Source organism: Ictidomys tridecemlineatus, chromosome 7 (assembly GCF_052094955.1).
Source record: "Ictidomys tridecemlineatus isolate mIctTri1 chromosome 7, mIctTri1.hap1, whole genome shotgun sequence".
Taxonomy (NCBI): domain Eukaryota; kingdom Metazoa; phylum Chordata; class Mammalia; order Rodentia; family Sciuridae; genus Ictidomys; species Ictidomys tridecemlineatus.
Window position 1 is genome coordinate 94,787,847 of NC_135483.1, and position 11,507 is coordinate 94,799,353.

The 11,507-nt window shown below is 35.0% G+C and overlaps 1 non-coding gene across 1 annotated transcript; it reads right to left on the reverse strand.

Moving 5' to 3' along the window:
- Positions 1–3,653: 3,653 nt before the first annotated feature.
- On the reverse strand, positions 3,654–3,769 carry LOC120883857 (U5 spliceosomal RNA). The gene has a single exon (XR_005726036.1). It is a non-coding gene; the product is annotated as a U5 spliceosomal RNA (small nuclear RNA).
- Positions 3,770–11,507: the final 7,738 nt, after the last annotated feature.

Here is an 11,507-nt window from a genome sequence, read left to right on the forward strand (position 1 = left end):
CTGGAGACGTTAAAATTGGTTCTATTCCAGAGCAGTCATTAATTCCCAAACTGCTTTCCTCCCCGCCTCTGAAATACTCTGCTGACCTACAAGATGCACAGGAAGTAGGATGATTGTGCTGGAGAATATGGTTGATGGAATTTCCCAACTTGCAAATCGGTCAGAAAATATTAAAAGCCACATTAAGATAAACTTAAGTATCTGATCTCACTGAGATTTGCCAAATAACATCCTGCCCTTAAGCCTGTCTTACTAAAGTGTACTTGATTCTCTAGAGAGACATTTAGTTAAGAAAGTTGAATAGAGTACATTAAAAACAAAATAAGTCAAAGTGTTAATGTGCTCTTTAGAAAGTTTTCCCACACAGTGCAAAGTGTGTGGGAAAACTGTGTACATGATTTGTTCCAAAAAATAAATTGCCGTTCTCAATAGTGTAGCCTGAACAAAAATAATCTTATAAACCTGAATATGCCCAGTAGCCTTTACTTTTATGTTTGCATACAGGTACCTAAAATTCTGACAGCATATTGGGTTATTTTAAGTAGAGACCAGCTCACTCTACTCAGGCCTTCTGGAATGTTCTCAGTTCTGTCTCCCTGTGAGCCTATGAATGTGTGAGGGCTGGGAATGCATGCCAAATGGCTTAGTGTTATCAGGATCCCTAATATCCAATTCATTTGTATATGGCACCCGTGCATTAAAACAAATTGCTAAAAATGCTATAAAAAAGAGTTATTGTAAGGTTATTGAGGTTCTGATAAGTGATTGATGCCTTAATTAGGCCTGTTAATAGCCTTCATAGTGGTGGGTTGTAATAACTGAAAAGTCAGGTTGGGATTTAGGGTCACTATATTAGTTTGTTGAGTGCCACTAAATGAGGTTTCCTCTTCAGAACCAAATTATAATTTTATAGCTAACTCATAAACTTAACTCAGCTCAAATACTATTTAAAAGGCTCAGAGAGGTGCTTATTTACCAAGCATTGAGCCACTAAGCTCTGGGCTGTAAAACCTGAACTTCAGCTATTAGAACCCTTACTCTTTGCCTGATAATAACTCCATTTTAAATACTGATGCACATTTAATAAAAAGGAAAAGGTAAATTATGCTACACTAAAAAGTTGTAAGTACACACATGCTAGTATAAAGTTACAAGCTTCTCTATCAATTAGAAGAAAAATGAATAAGTGCTTTCAGTTTTCTGTGTTCCTATTTAGGTTAAGCCGAATTTTAATCAATAGTGAGACACATAACAAATATATTTGGTTTGAAATCTCTATGAGTAAAGAAAAATCACTAGTTAAAATTTGACAATATGGGAGAATCACATTCACTCTCTTAAAATTCTACTTACTTTATATAATTCTACATCTGATTTATAAAGAACCCAGTGTCCATCACATAATATATACAAACATTTATTTTGTTAGTAAAGGAACACAAGCCTGCTTCAAGTATGTTCCAACCATTGTGTACTTGCTATTCTGTTTTTTTAAATTTTGTTCCTAAAGAAGCTTTCAGTTTGTCTATATCAATTGAGCCAAATAGTGCCTGTGGGTAGGTAAATCCAGAATTGCTTGGTTCACTTTACAGAGACAGAAAAAGATAGATATTCTTTTGGTCAGTACAAATCTGTGAGAGTTCTTACTATGCAACAAATTTGTACCTTAATTCCTATGCTTGGATTCTGTGCACTGAATCTTCTGGAAAGTAATTCTCAGAGCATATTGATAGAGTGAGTGAGCAAACTGGGAAGACATCATATAAAAGGAAGTTTTACAAACATTGGCCCTTCTGTTTTGCAAAGGAAGGCAAGATGATAACTCACCCCTACTTATTGGTCCCTGACACTTAAGATCAAATGGTTTGCAAATCCCCACACGTGTGGAGAACATATTAGCAACTGAAAGGGAGCACTTGATGGTATGAGAAAGGTTTTCAGAGAAAGTGGTAGTGAAAGGAAGGCTTGTGAGATAGTACTCTTGAATCTACAGCAGATTGTAAAATATTCCTAGCACATGTATGCATAGACAACCAAATGTAGCATAAAGAATCCTTAACAATATTATATATAACCAGACTGCCATTTTCAGGATGAGTATTAGCATACTGTATAACTAGGATGATAAAACAAAAAGTAGGTAACATTAATTTGCTATGAATTTTTTTTTTTTGGAGGGGGGTACTAGGGATTGAACTCAGGGGCACTTGACCATTGAGCCACATACACAAAAACTATTTTTGTATTTTATCTGCTTAGTGCCTTCTTTTTCTGGGACTGGCCTTGAACTTGTGATCCTCCTGCCTCAGCCTCCTGAGCCTCTGGGATTGTAGGTGTGTACCACCACACCTGGCTAATTTACTATGACTTTTGGCAAAATGTAGGCTTAGACTCTATGATATTTTTGTATACATTGAGCTTATTTCTACCAGTTTAATTTTAAATCATTGTGGGTGTTTAGATATTACAGAAATCATATAGCAACTTTGTTTTGGAGTTGTTCATTTCAGAGTATGATGGATGTTTATTTGTTTATAAATAATTTTGAGAGCTTTCCATCTGTTCAAGCATAGTGAAAAAAACCACACAATACCACAGTGGAGATACAGATACGTACAGCCTGCAATCAAATCCTGAAACCAGCATTTCCGTGATTAGTGACCATACACAATTCAAAACTACCTGAAACCTTAACTTCTACCATTTAAAATTTGAATAATTCTTTGAGTTGAATTGAGAATTAAGTGTTTACAAATGTTATCTGCCTAGTATATTGTGTATATGACCTATTGCAGCGTAAACATTTTAGATCTTTATTATTATAAAGAGAAAGTTATATTTCTTGTCATTAAAGAACATATACTTTAATTGGAAATGAAGAAGTTATATAACAGAGGTGTACAAACACTTTTTAGAAGTATGATGGACATATGATACAGGGCATATGCCTTCAGTCATTTAGTGATGATAGGTAATGGCCTTGAGTTCTATCTCAGGCCAAAGCCCTCTGCCAGCTGAACATTCAAGAATAACACAGTAAAGAGACAGTAGAATTCAACTCCTAAGCCTGGATTCTGATTTGGGAAGTGCGTAACACAGTGAAGACGTGAAATCAGATATAGATTTCAATTCTGGTTCCAAAAAGTACTGTCTGTTTAATCCAGAAAAGTTGGATGAGCATTTCTTGAAGCTTCTTGCTCAATTTCTTTTTCCTAGGTACTATTTCCGTACAGGGAATGATATTCATGCTCAATATATGGTAGTTTTGTTTTATTTTGTTTTGTTGGTACTGGGGATTTAACCCAGGGGTTTTTTTTTACCATTAAACTACATCTCCAACCTTTGTATTTTTTATTTTGAGACAGTGTCTCCCTAATTTGAGTAGGTCCTTGCTAAACGCTGAGACAGCCTTGAACTTGCGATATACTCCTTCCTTAGCCTCCCAAATGGTAGCTATTTTTTTATCATATTTTAATATGAAAAATACATGGCATACATGATACTTGAATATTTATTTTATAGTCTTTGTTATATCTTCAATGCTGTGAAAACAAAAGTCTCAATTCTTTAGCATACTCCATGGATCACTTTTAGACCTCATTTCTGCCTTCAACTCCAGCCTATTTTTTTTTTAATCTTTGCACACCTTGATTAGCCCTGCAAATGCAAGGTCTCAAAAAATTGGGTTAAGACTCAGAATTATTCCTCTCCACGGAAATCTTTAGTAAAAGGCCAAAGATTTACACTATCTGAAGAGAAACCAGAGTATTCCAGCCCATTTTTGTTTCTTTCTCTGAATCCCCAAATACCCTGTGCAGTGTCCTATCACCCCTCTATGACTGCACATGCTGCTGCTTCTCAGTAGGTCTTACCTCAAACAAAAAGACCCATTCATGAATTTTCCCTCCCCGAAACACTTTTCATTCCTCCACCTCTACATGAAGGGAGATGGATGCTGTTCTCTGCTCCAAGGCACTCATGCCTTTTTATATCTTGACATTTTTCATAACAGTTTCTATATTTTTCACTCTCCTTGACTCACACAAGGAAAGACCATCTTCTATACCTTCCTCTTAGACACTTGGCTCTGAAGTGACCACATAGAAATGGCCCATTTAAGGACTATAGAATGAATCCACCAGAGTTCCTAGGAAATGCAAAACATAAGGGTGAGCAGAACTGGGGTTTGGATTTGAAATGTGCTTAAGGGATTTGCCCAGAAATTTTCATTCCTTGGAAAACTCTTATATATCTGTAAACAAAAAAATAAAAAAAAAAAATCTTGGTATAACACAAATGTCGCTTTGGCTTGGGGAGCAGAGGAAGCTGTCAGTTAGGAGACTTATCACTCCCAACTGGTTTTTGCTGAAGCACAAAAAATTTATACTTTTATACAAAGAATTTATTCTTACCCATTTCAGGCTCTTATTGTCAGGGAATTTTTAGATTAACCACAAATTATATATTTTTCAAATGTATAATCTACTTCCCACTATATCCAAGGACTTCTGAGTCCAGATGTTTTTTGAACTAAAATTCTCTGAGAAAACTAAATCTGATATACATGAACTACATTGGTTAATTAAACTTAGAACACATGTTTTTTTTCTCTTTTATGTCTGTCAAAATAATTAATTTCTTTTGGTTGGAATTTCACACATAATCTCTTTTCTTCCATATAATTGAAAAGGCCTGACTCCTGAGAGTCATTAGCTTACCCACATCCTCCATGGACAATATTGTACTGTTCTAGGTCAAAGATCTTTAGGTTGATTAAAAGCAAAAATTATATAATTTTATAGAAGAGAAAACAAAGGTACAAAAAGTGAAGTAATTTGTGAAAAATTACATACCTTGTAAGCACAAAGCCAAATTCAAAAACATTGAGGCTAATTTTAGAGTAGAAACCCAAATCACCCTCAGGACTCTGTATTAGTCATCTTTGATGTCCTAAGCACCTGGCATTACCAATGCTAATTTAGTAAGTGGCATATATATGGAAGAATTTTCTCTGACTTCCTTTAACCAGTTCACAGAGTCAACATATTTGAGTAAAATAAAAATGATTAGTGTCCTTGTGTTTCTCTCCTCTCTATTTGAAATGCTCTTTTTTTATGCCTGTCGAAACTTACAATTTAATTACATCATTTCATAAGGAGGGAATGAGCTGATTAAATAGGATCATAAAAATAGTACTTTCTATTAAGAGCAAATTAATGTTTTTGTTAGACCTTTAGATGAGCTACCAAAATAATCACCTTATAAAATAACCTTGAAAAAATAACAATGTAAAAAATTGGAAAAAAATATTAATTACAGAGAATATGGGAAAACATTTAACAAGTATTTAAGTTTTAGTATACAAATTTTAAAAAGTTAACATATACTCATTCTACTTTTCTCATTGGAAAGTATAGTTGATGCATTATTAACATGGTTATGCAAAAAATGTTAATTCTAATCAATAGTAAAATATTTATAACTTATGTAAAAATGTTTTTCATAAATAGATATGTTAAGTTATTTGAAACAGTTATGCACCTATTTTAAATTTTTTTCTCTTATTTTATTTTCTCATGGTAAACCATTTATTGAACACTTATGCTATGTTTTATATATGTTTCTGAATATAGATTTCAAAGTTAAATAATTTAGCAATCATCAATTTTTAATAATCACTGTTTCAAGAACATTTAATGCCCTGTGTTCGGCATTCACTCCCCTCTTCTTTCCCACTTAATCCTTGGCAACCATCAAGCTACTTGTTGTCTCTATTTTCAGGACATTTTATATTAGTATTTATTATTTTATATTTTAAATATAGTATATAAACTCTTATGTCTGGATTCATTCATTTATTGTATTTCCAAAGTTCATCTATATTGCTGCATGTGTCCATACTCTATTTTTCTGGCCAAATAATCCATTGTATATGTATGCCACATTTATTTACTCATCAACTGATAATATTGGGATTGTTTCCAGGTGATTTTTTTTGTCTTTATTTTTCTATCATACTGCCATGGACATTTATGGACAAGTTGATATATGTATATATACTCCAATTATGTTGAGTACATACATAGAATAGGAACTATTGAGTTATGTGTAGAAATGGTTAGTTTTATGAGTGCATGAGGGTAGACTATAGTATAAAATTATTCAATCAAAACTAATATAGGTGTAGCTGTGGAGGTATTTTTTAGATGTAGTTAGTATATTTCATCAGTCAACTTACTGTAGAGATTATTCTTGATAATATAATTAAGCTTCATCTAGACATTTAAAAGGGCTAAAGTAAAACAGAGGCAACTATGATAAAATTCTGCCTGAAGATTGCTGCATTAACCCCTGCTTGAGGATCCCCCGCCTGCCAGTTCAGCTGACTGATTTGAGAATTGCCAGGTTTTACAATCAAGGAGTCGATTCCTTAAAATAAATATACCCATGTCTTAAAGGTTGTTTTTATCTGGAGAACACTGATGTTCATAGTTTGATAATAAGAATGGTTCTAGAGGAATTCAGTCTTAAAGATGAGTTTTCTGTGGATTCATTCTGTTTTGGATTGAGTCTCTAATACAACTATATTTCGAGGTACTAATGACTATTTCTAGTGGTAAGGAGGACACCTGAGTATAATATGGGATTAGAAATGTGCAAAATATTTTTGAACTGCCTAACCAATTATATTTAAAGGATAAGTTTATGATAAATCTTGTGTTGGACAACTTAGAGCATTTTTATCAATCTAATGAGTATGATGAGATTGACTGGCTGCTCCTAACTGCTGACGAAAGTATGAAACAAAAATGACAAACTTGGCACATCAAAGTTCCAGATAAAACTTTGTATCTGTGACCTGAAAACTACTATATCTGCCCAGAAAGCAACCCTTATCTCCTGCAGCCATCAGGCTGAGATTTCAATAGCTAAACACAGATTCTCACACTGCTTTTACAACACAAATTGAACTTTAAACTTCATAGGGACTTATCTTTAATCATGAGGGCATTGCCTGGGGAAAAACTGAGATTCTTAAAATTGGTATAGAGTCATGGGCAGGCCATCCTTAGCAGAGGATATCAAAGTTCTCAATTCTGGTGAGTCATCTTTGAAAGTAACCCAGCATCCCTGTCTGAAGGGTATTTGGGGGAATTTAACCCTACTTTGCCTGAAGAAACTATTGAAATCTCCCTTGAGGTAGTTGCCTTCTGCCACAGTCTGACTGGGTGAAATAACCGGGGTCCAGTGACAAGGAACTTGTGAAGATTGATACAGCGGGAGCCGCTTTATTGTCGGACAGCAGAGGTATATACACACTTAACTGATTATACACAGCTTGTTTCAATTAACATCCAGCTACATCAATTGGTCATTAAGGAATCCTCATCATCTTAATAATTACACACAGCTTAACTTAATTGACATAATCTAGACACAGCAGTCAGTCATTAAGGAATCTCTATCATCTTAATGGCTTGCTGGCTTTACTTTTCAAACCACTCCTCTTGGCAAAGTACCAGGCGCCATCTTGACTTGTCTGTGGCTCTCAACAGCTTTCAAGTCATGGCTGTTTCTGGACAAGACCTACCTCTTTTTCTCTTTCCTTCTAGAACTGTAAGTAGATTCATGATCTAGCAGGCCCAGAATGGTGAGGTCAAAATGTGAATGACAGGGAAATGGACTACCAACCAAAAGAACTGTTAAGATCATTCTATTTTATATAGACAAAAGTCTGGGGAATATGTGAGGGAATTAACAGAAGAAAATAAATTAGAACAGAAATAATTTATTGCTAAAGAATCAATATTCAGAATCTGGATTCAGTATTGCAATTTGAGGATTAAGAAAAGACAATATGATTGGTTGGGTAAAACATGGACCCAAGTTAAAATGCCACATAACTTTTGTATATTACAGACAAAGGGAATAAAAGCTTTAGGGAGATTATAATGTTAGCGTGGATTTATCAAGTAAAATCTGGTTACCCACTTTGAAATGCTACAGAGAATACCTGTTTTACCATAACTGTGTGAAACAGATTTTTAAGGAGAACCCCAGAATCCTTGAAGAGTTTTGTGTTTCTTCTTTGCATATTATAAATTACAATGGAAAATGTTGCCACTCTTAAATGCAATTAAGTACAGGAGGAGCAAGAGAAGTCATTAATGGCCAAAGACCAGTTAGCATGGTTACCTTAAACAGGAGATCAACACAGAAATCAGAATATACTGACTTAAAGAGACCTAAGTCATTGACCATTGGATCATGGTGGTCTCCCTAGAAGAAAAGTAGATTGATAGTCAGCTAAATTTATACTTGATTTTTTTTATTTGTAGTAATGGGTATTGAACCAAGAGGGCACTCTACTACTGAACTATATCCCCAGGTCTTTTTGTTATTAATTTATTTTAAGTATTGAGATAGGGTCTCATTATGTTGTCCAGGCTAGCCTAGAACTTGTGATCCTCCTGCCTCAGCCTTGTGAATTGCTGAAATTATAGTCAGGTGCCACCATGTTTGACTTGACTTGATTTTTTATAAGCAAATGAATTCTAAGTCAAGTGAATGGAAGGTCTAACTTGGAAGAGTAAAACAAATTCTTAATAAATTCCAAGATTGGATTCAGTGTATAGAATTAGAATCACTTGAATAGGGAAAACTGGGTTTGTTTTTAGGAAGGTTCCTACTTCACTGCCAAAAATTTCTAGTTGTAATATTCTTCCAAGAGTTAATCAAAGGAACCTACTAACTTTTGCTAGGAAGATTTTGCACTGTTAAAAGGAAATTGTGAGTCATTGTGGGAATTAATGGGCTCAAGTTCTGAACTGACTCTACAAGTTCCAAGAGATCCAAAACCTGAGTGTGATCCACAACCACTGAAGAGGTTTATGAAAATGAGTAAACAATGGACTATTAGCATATGTCTGTCCCACAGTGGGTCCAGTGGATCCTGAATCTATTTCCCTTGATTACTACTGCAGTTATGGTACGCATAATGGACATAGAAATACTCTGCAATTTACAGAATACTCACATTGTTTTCTTGTTCTGTGGAGTGAGGGCAATTATGTTAGGAAAGTCATGATCAAGCCACTGGAACAACCTCTATACAAAAATACTAAATTGGAAGTAGTACCGAGTTCCTGGAGAAATTTGAGAAGTTAATACCAACAAAAAGGACTTAAAATTTGGAAGGATTTCTATTTTATACCCATTCAATTTATCTATTTGGCCTGTCCAGAAAGCAGATGGAACTTGAAAGATGACAGTGGAAAACTGTAAACTTAGGTATAGATTCGAATTGCAACTATTGTCCCAGATGTGTTTTCATTGCTTGAGCAAGTTAACATATCCCCTGGTACCTGGTATGCAGTTATGAACATGGAAAATGTTGTTTTCACAGTAACTATTAATAAAGACCACCAGAAGCAGTGCTTTCAGCTGCCAAGACCAGCAGAACAACTCCATTGTCCTTCCTCAAGGGAATATCAATTTTAAAGCCCCACTTCATAATTTAATCTTCAGGGAACTTGATTGTCTTTCCATTCCTGAAGACATCAGGTTGGTATACTACATGTATGGCATTATGTTGACTGTACTTGGCAAGAAGTGACAATCGCTCTGGATTAATTGGTAAGATATTTGCACAGCAGGTAAGGGGAAATGCGAGTGATAAAAATAAAAAGGGGTCTTGTACCACAGTGAAAATACTGGGATCTATTTGGGAAGGGAAAGCAAGATATCCCTTGTAAGTTAAAGGATTAAATTTTTGCATCCTGCCTTTCTATGATCAAAAATTGGTAAAATACACAACATACCTAATGGGCCAGATTTGGAATATGGAAATTATATGCTTCTTCCTCACGTGTCACTCTGGCCCACTTACCTAGTAATGCAAGAAGGTGTTAGTTTTGAATGGGTTCCAGAATGAGAGAAGACTCTGAAACACATCCATGCTGTTGTGTAAACTACTCTGCCATTTAGATTATATGATGATCCAGAAGATTCAATGGGGCTTGAAGTGTCAGTAGCAAAGAGTGGTGCTGTTTGGACATTTTAGCAGTCCCTTATGGATATATAACAGTGCATATCTTTGGGAATTTATGACAAATCCCTGCTATGCTTTATGGATGATTAATCTCCTCTTGAGTCAAAGTGTTTATTTTTTAATTTATTGGACTTTAGTAGAGATAGAGCAATTACTCACTGACCATTAAGTTACCACGTAACCTGAGTGATCTATCATGAACTAGTTGAATAGGAGCACTTCAACTTCAAAGGCAAGGTGCATGCATGAAATAGGGTTGCAGCAGGCTTTGAAGGAAGAAGAAAGTTACAAAATGAATTGGCTCATATGCCTCTGGTTCCTACTACTTCTACATTCCCTTCCTTTTTTCAGCCAACACATATGACCTTAGAGGGATTAACTAAGAAGAAAAAAACATGGCCCTGGTTGATAGGTCTCTACATGATATATAGACACCACTTGGAAATGGGAAGCTGAATACAACCCCTTTCTAGAACCTCCCTGAAAGACAATGGTGAAGGAATATCCACCTGGTATGCAGAATGTTGAATAGTGGACCTGCTTCATTTTGTTCAGAAGGAGTAATGGCCAATTGCTTGCCCTGGTGATCAAGGATTTGGAAGAAATATAATTAGGAAGCTGGCAAAAGGAAGATCTGGCAAAGGGATGTGAGGGACTGACCCCTCTGAATGAGTAACAATGGTGAAAATATTCCTGTCTCATATAAATGCTCACCACAAAGTGATCTCCATAGTGAAGGAGTTTAATAATAAAGTGGATAGAATGATTTATTCTCTGAATCACTCCCCAGTCACCTTTTCCTATCGTCATGGAGATGGATGTTATGCATCCCTCATAGACTTACACTCACCAATATCAGCCTAGATATAGACAATGCTGAGTGCCCAATCTGCCAGGAGCAGACAGCCACACTGAGTCAGGTAGAATTTATAAATTGCTTCCATCATGCAAAGGGAAGTATTGGTTCAGATTAGAACTTACACCATCTGCCTCGCTGATTTTCATGCCTTTTGGAACTGGACTAAATTACACCATTGGTTTTCTGGTTCTTCAACTTGTAGATGGTAAACTATGGAACTTCTTGGCCTTTATAACAACATGGGCTAATTCCCATTAAATATATTTATTAATACATATAATGTGTGTGTGTGTGTGTGTGTATATATATATATATATATATATATGTATATATATATATATATATACATACCATTCTTAATTTTCAAAAAAAGACCATAATAATGTCATACGAGGATGGAAGAGTTGTTAGATGATGTTCAGTTTTGTGTGTATTATTCATTTTTTTCATAGGAATGGAACCAATAGTATGCATATGGAGATACCATATAGATATGGTGTGTGTGTGTGTTTATGCACATGTAATATACATATATGTATACATATGATACATGTAGTATATACATATATGTGGTATATATGTATGGTATATATATAT